Here is a 17,203-nt window from a genome sequence, read left to right as displayed (position 1 = left end):
GGTACATCTGTTTTTACGTTAATGAACATAAACCTTGTTAAAAGTAATTAAATTTGTAGCGTAAGCACATGTATGGTGTATAGCTACTTAAATAGCCAATGATTAGATGCGTGCTTCTGTCCAGGCACCGCTCGCCAGTGATACTATGTATGGCGCCACGTTGCGCATTGGGTAAGCTTATTTTTTTTGCCTTTGAGGGGACGAAGTAGAAATTGGTACGTCTCTTTTTACCTTCATGAGTATAAACCTTGTTAAAATTAATTAAAATTGTAGCGTAAGCAGATGTATAGTGTATAGCTACTTAAATAGCCAATGATTAGATGCGTGCTTCTGTCCAGGCATCGCACGCCAGTGATACTATGTATGGCGCAACGTTGCGCATTGAGTAAGCTTTTTTTTTGCGTTTGAGGGGACGAAAAAGAAATTGGTACATCTGTTTTTACATTACTAAACATAAACCTTGTTAAAATTAATTAAATTTGTAGCGTAAGCACATGTATAGTGTATAGCTACTTAAATAGCCAATGATTAGATGCGAGCTTCTGTCCAGGCACCGCTCATCAGTGATACTATGTATGGCGCGACGTTGCGCATTGGGTAAGCTTATTTATTTTGGCTTTGAGGGGACGAAGTAGAAATTGGTACTTCTGTTTTTACGTTAATGAACATAAACCTTGTTAAAATTAATTAAATTTGTAGCGTAAGCACATGTATAGTGTATAACTACTTAAATAGCCAATGATTAGATGCGTGCTTCTGTCCAGGCACTGCTTGTCAGTGATACTATGTATGGCGCCAAGTTGCGCACTGGGTAAGCTTATTATTTTTGCCTTTGAGGGGACAAAGTACAAATTGGTACATCTGTTTTTACCTTAACGAACATAAACCTTATTAAAATTAATTAAATTTGTAGCGTAAGCACATGTATAGTGTATAGCTACTTAAATAGCCAATGATTAGATGCGTGCTTCTGTCCAGGCACCGCTCGTCAGTGATACTATGTATGGCGCCACGTTGCGCATTGGGTAAGCTTATTTTTTTTGCCTTTGAGGGGACGAAGTAGAAATTGGTACAACTGTTTTTAGGTTAATGAACATAAACCTTGTTAAAAGTAATTAAATTTGTAGCGTAAGCACATGTATAGTGTATAGCTACTTAAATAGCCAATGATTATATGCGTGCTTCTCTCCAGGCACCGCTCGTCAGTGATACTAGGTATGGCGCCACGTTGCGCATTGGGTAAGCTTATTTCTTTTGCCTTTGAGGGGACGAAGTAGAAATTGGTACATCTGTTCTTACGTTAATGAACATAAACCTAGTTAAAAGTAATTAAATTTGTAGCGTAAGTACATGTATAGTGTATAGCTACTTAAAAAGCCAATGATTAGATGCGTGCTTCTGTCCAGGCACCGCTCGTCAGTGTTACTATGTATGGCGCCACGTTGCGCATTGGGTAAGCTTATTTTTTTTGCATTTGAGGGGACGAAGTAGAAATTGGTACACCTGTTTTTACGTTAATGAACATAAACCTTGTTAAAATTAATTAAATTTGTAGCGTAAGCACATGTATAGTGTATAGCTACTTAAATAGCCAATGATTAGATGCGTGCTTCTGTCCAGGCACCGCTCGTCAGTGATACTATGTATGGCGCCACGTTGCGCATTGGGTAAGCTTATTTTTTTTGCCTTTGAGGGGACGAAGTAGAAATTGGTACATCTGTTTTTAGGTTAATGAACATAAACCTTGTTAAAAGTAAATAAATTTGTAGCGTAAGCACATGTATAGTGTATAGCTACTTAAATAGCCAATGATTATATGCGTGCTTCTCTCCAGGCACCGCTCGTCAGTGATACTAGGTATGGCGCCACGTTGCGCATTGGGTAAGCTTATTTCTTTTGCCTTTGAGGGGACGAAGTAGAAATTGGTACATCTGTTCTTACGTTAATGAACATAAACCTAGTTAAAAGTAATTAAATTTGTAGCGTAAGTACATGTATAGTGTATAGCTACTTAAAAAGCCAATGATTAGATGCGTGCTTCTGTCCAGGCACCGCTCGTCAGTGTTACTATGTATGGCGCCACGTTGCGCATTGGGTAAGCTTATTTTTTTTGCATTTGAGGGGACGAAGTAGAAATTGGTACACCTGTTTTTACGTTAATGAACATAAACCTTGTTAAAATTAATTAAATTTGTAGCGTAAGCACATGTATAGTGTATAGCTACTTAAATAGCCAATGATTAGATGCGTGCTTCTGTCCAGGCACCGCTCGTCAGTGATACTATGTATGGCGCCACGTTGCGCATTGGGTAAGCTTATTTTTTTTGCCTTTGAGGGGACGAAGTAGAAATTGGTACATCTGTTTTTACGTTAATGAACATAAACCTTGTTAAAAGTAATTAAATTTGTAGCGTAAGCACATGTATGGTGTATAGCTACTTAAATAGCCAATGATTAGATGCGTGCTTCTGTCCAGGCACCGCTCGCCAGTGATACTATGTATGGCGCCACGTTGCGCATTGGGTAAGCTTATTTTTTTTGCCTTTGAGGGGACGAAGTAGAAATTGGTACGTCTCTTTTTACCTTCATGAATATAAACCTTGTTAAAATTAATTAAAATTGTAGCGTAAGCAGATGTATAGTGTATAGCTACTTAAATAGCCAATGATTAGATGCGTGCTTCTGTCCAGGCATCGCACGCCAGTGATACTATGTATGGCGCAACGTTGCGCATTGAGTAAGCTTTTTTTTTGCGTTTGAGGGGACGAAAAAGAAATTGGTACATCTGTTTTTACATTACTGAACATAAACCTTGTTAAAATTAATTAAATTTGTAGCGTAAGCACATGTATAGTGTATAGCTACTTAAATAGCCAATGATTAGATGCGAGCTTCTGTCCAGGCACCGCTCATCAGTGATACTATGTATGGCGCGACGTTGCGCATTGGGTAAGCTTATTTATTTTGGCTTTGAGGGGACGAAGTAGAAATTGGTACTTCTGTTTTTACGTTAATGAACATAAACCTTGTTAAAATTAATTAAATTTGTAGCGTAAGCACATGTATAGTGTATAACTACTTAAATAGCCAATGATTAGATGCGTGCTTCTGTCCAGGCACTGCTCGTCAGTGATACTATGTATGGCGCCAAGTTGCGCACTGGGTAAGCTTATTATTTTTGCCTTTGAGGGGACAAAGTACAAATTGGTACATCTGTTTTTACCTTAACGAACATAAACCTTATTAAAATTAATTAAATTTGTAGCGTAAGCACATGTATAGTGTATAGCTACTTAAATAGCCAATGATTAGATGCGTGCTTCTGTCCAGGCACCGCTCGTCAGTGATACTATGTATGGCGCCACGTTGCGCATTGGGTAAGCTTATTTTTTTTGCCTTTGAGGGGACGAAGTAGAAATTGGTACATCTGTTTTTAGGTTAATGAACATAAACCTTGTTAAAAGTAATTAAATTTGTAGCGTAAGCACATGTATAGTGAATAGCTACTTAAATAGCCAATGATTATATGCGTGCTTCTCTCCAGGCACCACTCGTCAGTGATACTAGGTATGGCGCCACGTTGCGCATTGGGTAAGCTTATTTTTTTTGCCTTTGAGGGGACGAAGTAGAAATTGGTACACCTGTTCTTACGTTAATGAACATAAACCTAGTTAAAAGTAATTAAATTTGTAGCGTAAGTACATGTATAGTGTATAGCTACTTAAATAGCCAATGATTAGATGCGTGCTTCTGTCCAGGCACCGCTCGTCAGTGTTACTATGTATGGCGCCACGTTGCGCATTGGGTAAGCTTATTTTTTTTGCATTTGAGGGGACGAAGTAGAAATTGGTACATCTGTTTTTACGTTAATGAACATAAACCTTGTTAAAATTAATTAAATTTGTAGCGTAAGCACATGTATAGTGTATAGCTACTTAAATAGCCAATGATTAGATGCGTGCTTCTGTCCAGGCACCGCTCGTCAGTGATACTATGTATGGCGCCACGTTGCGCATTGGGTAAGCTTATTTTTTTTGCCTTTGAGGGGACGAAGTAGAAATTGGTACATCTGTTTTTACGTTAATGAACCTAAACCTTGTTAAAAGTAATTAAATTTGTAGCGTAAGCACATGTATGGAGTATAGCTACTTAAATAGCCAATGATTAGATGCGTGCTTCTGTCCAGGCACCGCTCGCCAGTGATACTATGTATGGCGCCACGTTGCGCATTGGGTAAGCTTATTTTTTTTGCCTTTGAGGGGACGAAGTAGAAATTGGTACGTCTCTTTTTACCTTTATGAATATAAACCTTGTTAAAATTAATTAAAATTGTAGCGTAAGCAGATGTATAGTGTATAGCTACTTAAATAGCCAATGATTAGATGCGTGCTTCTGTCCAGGTATCGCACGCCAGTGATACTATGTATGGCGCAACGTTGCGCATTGAGTAAGCTTTTTTTTTTGCGTTTGAGGGGACGAAAAAGAAATTGGTACATCTGTTTTTACATTAATGAACATAAACCTTGTTAAAATTAATTAAATTTGTAGCGTAAGCACATGTATAGTGTATAGCTACTTAAATAGCCAATGATTAGATGCGTGCTTCTGTCCAGGCACCGCTCGTCAGTGATACTATGTGTGGCGCCACGTTGCGCATTGGGTAAGCTTATTATTTTTGCCTTTGAGAGGACGAAGTAGAAATTGGTACATCTGTTTTTACGTTAATGAACATAAACCTTGTTAAAATTAATTAAATTTGTAGTGTAAGCACATGTATATTGTATAGCTACTTAAATAGCCAATGATTAAATTCGTGCTTCTGTCCAGGCACCACTCGTCAGTGACACTATGTATGGCGCCACGTTGCACATTGGGTAAGCTTATTTTTTTGCCTTTGGGGGACGAAGTAGATATTGGTACATCTGTTTTTACGTTAATGAACATAAACCTTGTTAAAAGTAATTAAGTTTGTAGCGTAAGCACATGTATAGTGTATAGCTACTTAAATAGCCAATGATTAGATGCGTGCTTCTGTCCAGGCACCCCTCGTCAGTGATACTATTTATGGCGCCACGTTGCGCATTGGGTAAGCTTATTATTTTTCCCTTTGAGGGGACGAAGTAGAAATTGGTACATCTGTTTTTACGTTAATGAACATAAACCTTGTTAAAATTAATTAAATTTGTAGCGTAAGTTCATGTATAGTGTATAGCTACTTAAATAGCCAATGATTAGATGCGTGCTTCTGTCCAGGCACCGCACGTCAGTGATACTATGTATGGCGCCACGTTGCGCATTGGGTAAGCTTATTTTTTTTGCCTTTTGGGGACGAAGTAGAAATTGGTACATCTGTTTTTACGTTAATGAAAATAAACCTTGTTAAAATTAATTAAATTTGTAGCGTAAGCACATGTATAGTGTATAGCTACTTAAATAGCCAATGATTAGATGCGTGCTTCTGTCCAGGCACCGCTCGTCAGTGATACTATGTATGGCGCCACGTTGCGCATTGGGTAAGCTTATTATTTTTGGCTTTGAGGGGACGAAGTTAAAATTGGTACATGTGTTTTTACGTTAATGAATATAAACCTTGTTAAAATTAATTAAATTTGTAGCGTAAGCACATGTATTGTGTATAGCTACTTAAATAGCCAATGATTAGATGCGTGCTTCTGTCCAGGCACCACTCGTCAGTGATACTATGTGTGGCGCCACGTTGCGCATTGGGTAAGCTTATTTTTTTTGCCTTTGAGGGGACGAAGTAGAAATTGGTACATCTGTTTTTACGTTAATGAACATAAACCTTGTTAAAAGTAATTAAATTTGTAGCGTAAGCACATGTATAGTGTATAGCTACTTAAATAGCCAATGATTATATGCGTGCTTCTCTCCAGGCACCGCTCGTCAGTGATACTAGGTATGGCGCCACGTTGCGCATTGGGTAAGCTTATTTTTTTTGCCTTTGAGGGGACGAAGTAGAAATTGGTACATCTGTTTTTACGTTAATGAACATAAACCTAGTTAAAAGTAATTAAATTTGTAGCGTAAGCACATGTATAGTGTATAGCTACTTAAATAGCCAATGATTAGATGCAAGCTTCTGTCCAGGCACCGCTCGTCAATGATACTAGGTATTCCGCCACGTTGCGCATTGGGTAAGCTTATTTCTTTTGCCCTTGAGATGACGAAGTAGAAATTGGTACATCTGTTTTTACGTTAATGAACATAAACCTTGTTAAAATTAATTAAATTTGTAGCGTAAGCACATGTATAGTGTATAGCTACTTAAATAGCCAATGATTAGATGCGTGCTTCTGTCTAGGCACCGCTCGTCAGTGATACTATGTATGGCGCCACGTTGCGCATTGGGTAAGCTTATTTTTTTTGCCTTTGAGGGGACGAAGTTAAAATTGGTACATGTGTTTTTACGTTAATGAATATAAACCTTGTTAAAATTAATTAAATTTGTAGCGTAAGCACATGTATTGTGTATAGCTACTTAAATAGCCAATGATTAGATGCGTGCTTCTGTCCAGGCACCACTCGTCAGTGATACTATTTGTGGCGCCACGTTGCGCATTGGGTAAGCTTATTTTTTTTGCCTTTGAGGGGACGAAGTAGAAATTGGTACATCTGTTTTTACGTTAATGAACATAAACCTTGTTAAAAGTAATTAAATTTGTAGCGTAAGCACATGTATAGTGTATAGCTACTTAAATAGCCAATGATTATATGCGTGCTTCTCTCCAGGCACCGCTCGTCAGTGATACTAGGTATGGCGCCACGTTGCGCATTGGGTAAGCTTATTTTTTTTGCCTTTGAGGGGACGAAGTAGAAATTGGTACATCTGTTTTTACGTTAATGAACATAAACCTAGTTAAAAGTAATTAAATTTGTAGCGTAAGCACATGTATAGTGTATAGCTACTTAAATAGCCAATGATTAGATGCATGCTTCTGTCCAGGCACCGCTCGTCAATGATACTAGGTATTCCGCCACGTTGCGCATTGGGTAAGCTTATTTCTTTTGCCCTTGAGATGACGAAGTAGAAATTGGTACATCTGTTTTTACGTTAATGAACATAAACCTTGTTAAAATTAATTAAATTTTTAGCGTAAGCACATGTATAGTGTATAGCTACTTAAATAGCCAATGATTAGATGCGTGCTTCTGTCTAGGCACCGCTCGTCAGTGATACTATGTATGGCGCCACGTTGCGCATTGGGTAAGCTTATTTTTTTTGCCTTTGAGGGGACGAAGTAGAAATTGGTACACCTGTTTTTACGTTAATGAACATAAACCTTGTTAAAATTAATTAAATTTGTAGTGTAAGCACATGTATAGTGTATAGCTACTTAAATAGCCAATGATTAAATTCGTGCTTCTGTCCAGGCACCACTCGTCAGTGATACTATGTATGGCGCCATGTTGCACATTGGGTAAGCTTATTTTTTTTGCCTTTGGGGGACGAAGTAGAAATTGGTACATCTGTTTTTACGTTAATGAACATAAACCGTGTTAAAAGTAATTAAGTTTGTAGCGTAAGCACATGTATAGTGTATAGCTACTTAAATAGCCAATGATTAGATGCGTGCTTCTGTCCAGGCACCCCTCGTCAGTGATACTATTTATGGCGCCACGTTGCGCATTGGGTAAGCTTATTATTTTTGCCTTTGAGGGGACGAAGTAGAAATTGGTACATCTGTTTTTACGTTAATGAACATAAACCTTGTTAAAATTAATTAAATTTGTAGCGTAAGCACATGTATAGTGTATAGCTACTTAAATAGCCAATGATTAGATGCGTGCTTCTGTCCAGGCACCGCACGTCAGTGATACTATGTATGGCGCCACGTTGCGCATTGGGTAAGCTTATTTTTTTTGCCTTTGGGGGACGAAGTAGATATTGGTACATCTGTTTTTACGTTAATGAAAATAAACCTTGTTAAAATTAATTAAATTTGTAGCGTAAGCACATGTATAGTGTATAGCTACTTAAATAGCCAATGATTAGATGCGTGCTTCTGTCCAGGCACCGCTCGTCAGTGATACTATGTATGGCGCCACGTTGCGCATTGGGTAAGCTTATTATTTTTGGCTTTGAGGGGACGAAGTTAAAATTAGTACATGTGTTTTTACGTTAATGAATATAAACCTTGTTAAAATTAATTAAATTTGTAGCGTAAGCACATGTATTGTGTATAGCTACTTAAATAGCCAATGATTAGATGCGTGCTTCTGTCCAGGCACCACTCGTCAGTGATACTATGTGTGGCGCCACGTTGCGCATTGGGTAAGCTTATTATTTTTGCCTTTAAGGGGACGAAGTCTAAATTGGTACATCTGTTTTTATGTTAATGAACAAAAACCTTGTTAAAATTAATTAAATTTGTAGCGTAAGCACATGTATAGTGTATAGCTACTTAAACAGCCAATGATTAGAGGCGTGCTTCTGTCCATTCACCGCTCGTCAGTGATACTATGTATGGCGCCACGTTGCGCATTGGGTAAGCTTATTTTTTTTGCCTTTGAGGGGACGAAGTAGAAATTGGTACATCTGTTTTTACGTTAATGAACATAAACCTAGTTAAAATTAATTAAATTTGTAGCGTAAGCACATGTATAGTGTATAGCTACTTAAATAGCCAATGATTAGATGCATGCTTCTGTCCAGGCACCGCTCGTCAATGATACTAGGTATTCCGCCACGTTGCGCATTGGGTAAGCTTATTTCTTTTGCCCTTGAGATGACGAAGTAGAAATTGGTACATATGTTTTTACGTTAATGAACATAAACCTTGTTAAAATTAATTAAATTTGTAGCGTAAGCACATGTATAGTGTATAGCTACTTAAATAGCCAATGATTAGATGCGTGCTTCTGTCTAGGCACCGCTCGTCAGTGATACTATGTATGGCGCCACGTTGCGCATTGGGTAAGCTTATTTTTTTTGCCTTTGAGGGGACAAAGTAGAAATTGGTACATCTGTTTTTACGTTAATAAACATAAACCTTGTTAAAAGTAATTAAATTCGTAGCGTAAGCACATGTATAGTGTATAGCTACTTAAATAGCCAATGATTAGATGCGTGCTTCTGTCCAGGCACCGCTCGTCAGTGATACTATGTATGGCGCCACGTTGAGCGTTGGGTAAGCTTATTTTTTTTGCCTTTAAGGGGACAAAGTAGAAATTGGTACATCTGTTTTTACGTTAATGAACATAAACCTTGTTAAAATTAATTAAATTTGTAGCGTAAGCACATGTATAGTGTATAGCTACTTAAATAGCCAATGATTAGATGCGTGCTTCTGTCCAGGCACCGCTCGTCAGAGATACTATGTATGGCGCCACGTTGCGCATTGGGTAAGCTTATTTTTTTTGCATTTGAGGGGACGTAGTAGAAATTGGTACATCTGTTTTTACGTTAATGAACATAAACCTTGTTAAAATTAATTAAATTTGTAGCGTAAGCACATGTATAGTGTATAGCTACTTATATAGCCAATGATTAGATGCGTGCTTCTGTCCAGGCACCGCTCGTCAGTGTTACTATGTATGGCACCACGTTGCGCATTGGGTAAGCTTATTTTTTTTGCATTTGAGGGGACGAAGTAGAAATTGGTACATCTGTTTTTACGTTAATGAACATAAACCTTGTTAAAATTAATTAAATTTGTAGCGTAAGCACATGTATAGTGTATAGCTACTTAAATAGCCAATGATTAGATGCGTGCTTCTGTCCAGGCACGGCTCGTCAGTGATACTATGTATGGCGCCACGTTGCGCATTGGGTAAGCTTATTTTTTTTGCCTTTGAGGGGACGAAGTAGAAATTGGTACATCTGTTTTTACGTTAATGAACATAAACCTTGTTAAAAGTAATTAAATTTGTAGCGTAAGCACATGTATAGTGTATAGCTACTTAAATCGCCAATGATTAGATGCGTGCTTCTGTCCAGGCACCGCACGCCAGTGATACTATGTATGGCGCAACGTTGCGCATTGTGTAAGCTTTTTTTTTTGCGTTTGAGGGGACGAAAAAGAAATTGGTACATCTGTTTTTACATTAATGAACATAAACCTTGTTAAAATTAATTAAATTTGTAGCGTAAGCACATGTATATTGTAGAGCTACTAAAATAGCCAATGATTAGATGCGTGGTTCTGTCCAGGCACCGCTCGCCAGTGATACTATGTATGGCGCCACGTTGCGCATTGGGTAAGCTTATTTTTTTTGCCTTTGGGGGGACGAAGTAGAAATTGGTACATCTGTTTTTACCTTAATGAACATAAACCTTGTTAAAATTAATTAAATTTGTAGCGTAAGCACATGTATAGTGTATAGCTACTTAAATAGCCAATGATTAGAAGCGTGCTTCTGTCCAGGCACCGCTCGTCAGTGATACTATGTATGGCGCCACGTTGCACATTGGGTAAGCCTATTTTTTTGCCTTTGAGGGGACGAAGTAGAAATTGGTACACCTGTTTTTACGTTAATGAACATAAACCTTGTTAAAAGTAATTAAATTTGTAGCGTAAGCACATGTATAGTGTATACCTACTTAAATAGCCAATGATTAGATGCGTGCTTCAGTCCAGGCACCGCTCATCAGTGATACTATGTATGGCGCCACGTTGCGCATTGGGTAAGCTTATTTTTTTTGCCTTTGAGGGGACGAAGTAGAAATTGGAACATCTGCTTTTACGTTAATGAACATAAACCTTGTTAAAAGTAATAAAATTTGTAGCGTAAGCACATGTATAGTGTATAGCTACTTAAATAGCCAATGACTAGATGCGTGCTTCAGTCCAGGCACCGCTCATCAGTGATACTATGTATGGCGCCACGTTGAGCATTGGGTAAGCTTATTTTTTTTGCCTTTGAGGGGACGAAGTAGAAATTGGTACATCTGTTTTTACGTTAATGAACATAAACCTTGTTAAAAGTAATTAAATTTGTAGCGTAAGCACATGTATAGTGTATACCTACTTAAATAGATAATGATTAGATGCGTGCTTCAGTCCAGGCACCGCTCATCAGTGATACTATGTATGGCGTCACGTTGCGCATTGGGTAAGCTTATTTTTTTTGCCTTTGAGGGGACGAAGTAGAAATTGGTACATCTGCTTTTACGTTAATGAACATAAACCTTGTTAAAAGTGATTAAATTTGTAGCGTAAGCACATGTATAGTGTATAGCTACTTAAGTAGCCAATGATTAGATGCGTGCTTCAGTCCAGGCACCGCTCATCAGTGATACTATGTATGGCGCCACGTTGCGCATTCGGTAAGCTTATTTTTTTTGCCTTTGAGGGGACGAAGTAGAAATTGGTACATCTGTTTTTACGTTAATGAACATAAACCTTGTTAAAATTAATTAAATTTGTAGCGTAAGCACATGTATAGTGTATAGCTACTTAAATAGCCAATGATTAAATGCGTGCTTCTGTCCAGGCACCGCTCGTCAGTGATACTAGGTATGGCGCCATGTTGCACATTGGGTAAGCTTATTTTTTTTGCCCTTGAGGGGACGAAGTAGAAATTGGTACATCTGTTTTTACGTTAATGAACATAAACCTTGTTAAAAGTAATTAAATTTGTAGCGTAAGCACATGTATAGTGTATAGCTACTTAAATAGCCAATGATTAGATGCGTGCTTCTGTCCAGGCACCGCTCGTCAGTGATACTAGGTATGGCGCCACGTTGCGTATTGGGTAAGCTTATTTTTTTTGCCTTTGAGGGGACGAAGTAGAAATTGGTACATCTGCTTTTACGTTAATGAACATAAACCTTGTTAAAAGTGATTAAATTTGTAGCGTAAGCACATGTATAGTGTATAGCTACTTAAATAGCCAATGATTAGATGCGTGCTTCAGTCCAGGCACCGCTCATCAGTGATACTATGTATGGCGCCACGTTGCGCATTGGGTAAGCTTATTTTTTTTGCCTTTGAGGGGACGAAGTAGAAATTGGTACATCTGTTTTTACGTTAATGAACATAAACCGTGTTAAAATTAATTAAATTTGTAGCGTAAGCACATGTATAGTGTATAGCTACTTAAATAGCCAATGATTAAATGCGTGCTTCTGTCCAGGCACCGCTCGTCAGTGATACTAGGTATGGCGCCACGTTGCACATTTTGTAAGCTTATTTTTTTTGCCCTTGAGGGGACGAAGTAGAAATTGGTACATCTGTTTTTACGTTAATGAACATAAACCTTGTTAAAAGTAATTAAATTTGTAGCGTAAGCACATGTATAGTGTATAGCTACTTAAATAGCCAATGATTAGATGCGTGCTTCTGTCCAGGCACCGCTCGTCAGTGATACTAGGTATGGCGCCACGTTGCGTATTGGGTAAGCTTATTTTTTTTGCCTTTGAGGGGACGAAGTAGAAATTGGTACAACTGTTTTTACGTTAATGAACATAAACCTTGTTAAAAGTAATAAAATTGTAGCGTAAGCACATGTATAGTGTATAGCTACTTAAATAGCCAATGATTAGATGCGTGCTTCTGTCCAGGCACCGCTCATCAGTGATACTATGTATGGCGCCACGTTGCGCATTGGGTAAACTTATTTTTTTTTGCCTTTGAGGGGACGAAGTAGAAATTGGTACATCTGTTTTTACGTTAATGAACATAAACCCTGTTAAAAGTAATTAAATTTGTAGCGTAAGCACATGTATAGTGTATAGCTACTTAAATAGCCAATGATTAGATTCGTGCTTCTGTCCAGGCACCGCTCGTCAGTTATACTATGTATGGCGCCACGTTGCACATTGGGTAAGCTTATTTTTTTTCCCTTTGAGGGGACGAAGTAGAAATTGGTACATCTGTTTTTACGTTAATGAACATAAACCTTGTTAAAATTAATTAAATTTGTAGCGTAAGCACTTGTATAGTGTATAGCTACTTAAATAGCCAATGATTAGATGCGTGCTTCTGTCCAGGCACCGCTCGTCAGTGATACTAGGTATGGCGCCACGTTGCGCATTGGGTAAGCTTATTTTTTTTGCCTTTGAGGGGACGAAGTAGAAATTGGTACATCTGTTTTTACGTTAATGAACATAAACCTTGTTAAAATTAATTAAATTTGTAGCGTAAGCACTTGTATAGTGTATAGCTACTTAAATAGCCAATGATTAGATGCGTGCTTCTGTCCAGGCACCGCTCGTCAGTGATACTAGGTATGGCGCCACGTTGCGCATTGGGTAAGCTTATTTTTTTTGCCTTTGAGGGGACGAAGTAGAAATTGGTACATCTGTTTTTACGTTAATGAACATAAACCTTGTTAAAAGTAATTAAATTTGTAGCGTAAGCATATGTATAGTGTATAGCTACTTAAATAGCCAATGTTTAGATGCGTGCTTCTGTCCAGGCACAGCTCGTCAGTGATACTATGTATGGCGCCACGTTGCGCATTGGGTAAGCTTATTTTTTTTGCCTTTGAGGGGACGAAGTAGAAATTGGTACATTTGTTTTTACCTTAATGAACATAAACCTTGTTAAAATTAATTAAATTTGTAGCGTAAGCACATGTATAGTGTATAGCTAATTAAATAGCCAATGATTAGATGCGTGCTTCTGTCCAGGCACCGCTCATCAGTGATACTATGTATGGCGTCACGTTGCCCATTGGGTAAGCTTTTTTTTCTTGCCTTTGAGGGGACGAAGTAGAAATTGGTAAATCTGTTTTTACGTTAATGAACATAAACCTTGTTGAAATTAATTAAATTTGTAGCGTAAGCACATGTACAGTGTATAGCTACTTAAATAGCCAATGATTAGATTTGTGCTTCTGTCCAGGCACCGCTCGTCAGTGATACTATGTATGGCGCCACAGTGCGCATTGGGTAAGCTTATTTTTTTTGCCTTTGAGGGGACGAAGTAGAAATTGGTACACCTGTTTTTACGTTAATGAACATAAACCTTGTTAAAATTAATTAAATTTGTAGCGTATGCACATGTATAGTGTATAGCTACTTAAATAGCCAATGATTAGATGCGTGCTTCTGTCCAGGCACCGCTCGTCAGTGATACTATGTATGGCGCCACGTTGCGCGTTGGGTAAGCTTATTTTTCTTGCCTTTGAGGGGACGAAGTAGAAATTGGTACATCTGTTTTTACGTTTATGAACATAAACCTTGTTAATATTTATTAAATTTGTAGCGTAAGCACATGTATAGTGTATAGCTACTTAAATAGCCAATGATTAGATGCGTGCTTCTGTCCACGCACCGCTCGTCAGTGGTACTATGTATGGCGCCACGTTGCGCATTGGGTAAGCTTATTTTTTTTGCCTTTGAGGGGACGAAGTAGAAATTGGTACATCTGTTTTTACGTTAATGAACATAAACCCTGTTAAAAGTAATTAAATTTGTAGCGTAAGCACATGTATAGTGTATAGCTACTTAAATAGCCAATGATTAGATGCGTGCTTCAGTCCAGGCACCGCTCATCACTGATACTATGTATGGCGCCACGTTGCGCATTGGGTAAGCTTATTTTTTTTGCCTTTGAGGGGACGAAGTAGAAATTGGTACATCTGTTTTTACGTTAATGAATATAAACCTTGTTAAAATTAATTAGATTTGTAGCGTAAGCACATGTATAGTGTATAGCTACTTACATAGCCAATGATTAAATGCGTGCTTCTGTCCAGGCACCGCTCGTCAGTGATACTAGGTATGGCGCCACGTTGCACATTGGGTAAGCTTATTTTTTTTGCCTTTGAGGGGACGAAGTAGAAATTGGTACATCTGTTTTTACGTTAATGAACATAAACCTTGTTAAAAGTAATTAAATTTGTAGCGTAAGCACATGTATAGTGTATAGCTACTTAAATAGCCAATGATTAGATGCGTGCTTCTGTCCAGGCACCGCTCGTCAGTGATACTATGTATGGCGCCACGTTGCGCATTGGGTAAGCTTATTTTTTTTGCCTTTGAGGGGACGAAGTAGAAATTGGTACATCTGTTTTTACGTTAATGAACATAAACCTTGTTAAAAGTAATTAAATTTGTAGCGTAAGCACATGTATAGTGTATAGCTACTTAAATAGCCAATGATTAGATGCGTGCTTCTGTCCAGGCACCGCTCGTCAGTGATACTAGGTATGGCGCCACGTTGCGTATTGGGTAAGCTTAATTTTTGCCTTTGAGGGGACGAAGTAGAAATTGGTACAACTGTTTTTACGTTAATGAACATAAACCTTGTTAAAAGTAATTAAATTTGTAGCGTAAGCACATGTATAGTGTATAGCTACTTAAATAGCCAATGATTAGATGCGTGCTTCTGTCCAGGCACCGCTCGTCAGTGATACTATGTATGGCGCCACGTTGCGCATTGGGTAAGCTTATTCTTTTTGCCTTTGAGGGGACGAAGTAGAAATTGGTACATCTGTTTTTACGTTAATGATCATAAACCCTGTTAAAAGTAATTAAATTTGTAGCGTAAGCACATGTGTAGTGTATAGCTACTTAAATAGCCAATGATTTATGCGTGCTTCTGTCCAGGCACCGCTCGTCAGTGATACTATGTATGGCGCCACGTTGCACATTGGATAAGCTTATTTTTTTTCCCTTTGAGGGGACGAAGTAGAAATTGGTACATCTGTTTTTACGTTAATGAACATAAACCTTGTTAAAATTAATTAAATTTGTAGCGTAAGCACTTGTATAGTGCATAGCTACTTAAATAGCCAATGATTAGATGCGTGCTTCTGTCCAGGCACCGCTCGTCGGTGATACTAGGTATAGCGCCACGTTGCGCATTGGGTAAGCTTATTTTTTTTGCCTTTGAGGGGACGAAGTAGAAATTGGTACATCTGTTTTTACGTTAATGAACATAAACCTTGTTAAAATTAATTAAATTTGTAGCGTAAGCACTTGTATAATGTATAGCTACTTAAATAGCCAATGATTAGATGCGTGCTTCTGTCCAGGCACAGCTCGTCAGTGATACTAGGTATGGCGCCACGTTGCGCATTGGGTAAGCTTATTTTTTTTGCCTTTGAGGGGACGAAGTAGAAATTGGTACATCTGTTTTTACGTTAATGAACATAAACCTTGTTAAAAGTAAATTTGTAGCGTAAACACATGTATAGTGTATAGCTACTTAAATAGCCAATGATTTGATGCATGCTTCTGTCCAGGCACCGCTCGCCACTGATACTATGTATGGCGCCTCGTTGCGCATTGGGTAAGTTTATTTTTTTTGCCTTTGAGGGGACGAAGTAGAAATTGGTACATCTGTTTTTACCTTAATGAACATAAACCTTGTTAAAAGTAATTAAATTTGTAGCGTAAGCACATGTATAGTGTATAGCTACTTAAATAGCCAATGATTAGATGCATGCTTCTGTCCAGGCACCGCTCGCCAGTGATACTAGGTATGGCGCCACGTTGCGCATTGCGTAAGCTTATTTTTTTTGCCTTTGAGGGGACGAAGTAGAAATTGGTACATCTGTTTTTACATTAATGAACATAAACCTTGTTAAAAGTATTTAAATTTGTAGCGTAAGCACATGTATAGTGTATAGCTACTTAAATAGCCAATGATTAGATGCATGCTTCTGTCCAGGCACCGCTCGCCAGTGATACTATGTATGGCGCCACTTTGCGCATTGGGTAAGCTTATTTTTTTTGCCTTTGAGGGGACGAAGTAGAAATTGGTACATCTGTTCTTACGTTAATGAAGATAAACCTTGTTAAAAGTAATTTAATTTGTAGCGAAAGAACATGTATAGTGTATAGCTACTTAAATAGCCAATGATTAGATGCGTGCTTCTGTCCAGGCACCGCTCGTCAGTGTTACTATGTATGGCGCCACGTTGCGCATTGGGTAAGTTATTTCTTTTGCCTTTGAGGGGACGAAGTAGAAATTGGTACATCTGTTTTTATGTTAATGAACATAAACCTTGTTAAAATTAATTACATTTGTAGCGTAAGCACATGTATAGTGTATAGCTACTTAAATAGTCAATGATTAGATGCGTGCTTCTGTCCAGGCACCGCTCGTCAGTGATACTATGTATGGCGCCACGTTGCGCATTGGGTAAGCTTATTTTTTTTGCCTTTGAGGTGTCGAAGTAGAAATTGGTACAACTGTTTTTACATTAATGAACATAAACCTTGTTAAAAGTAATTAAATTTGTAGCGTAAGCATATGTATAGTGTATAGCTACTTAAATAGCCAATGTT

Source organism: Schistocerca piceifrons, chromosome 6, assembly GCF_021461385.2.
Source record: "Schistocerca piceifrons isolate TAMUIC-IGC-003096 chromosome 6, iqSchPice1.1, whole genome shotgun sequence".
Taxonomy (NCBI): domain Eukaryota; kingdom Metazoa; phylum Arthropoda; class Insecta; order Orthoptera; family Acrididae; genus Schistocerca; species Schistocerca piceifrons.
Note: the sequence above shows the minus strand (reverse complement) of the source record.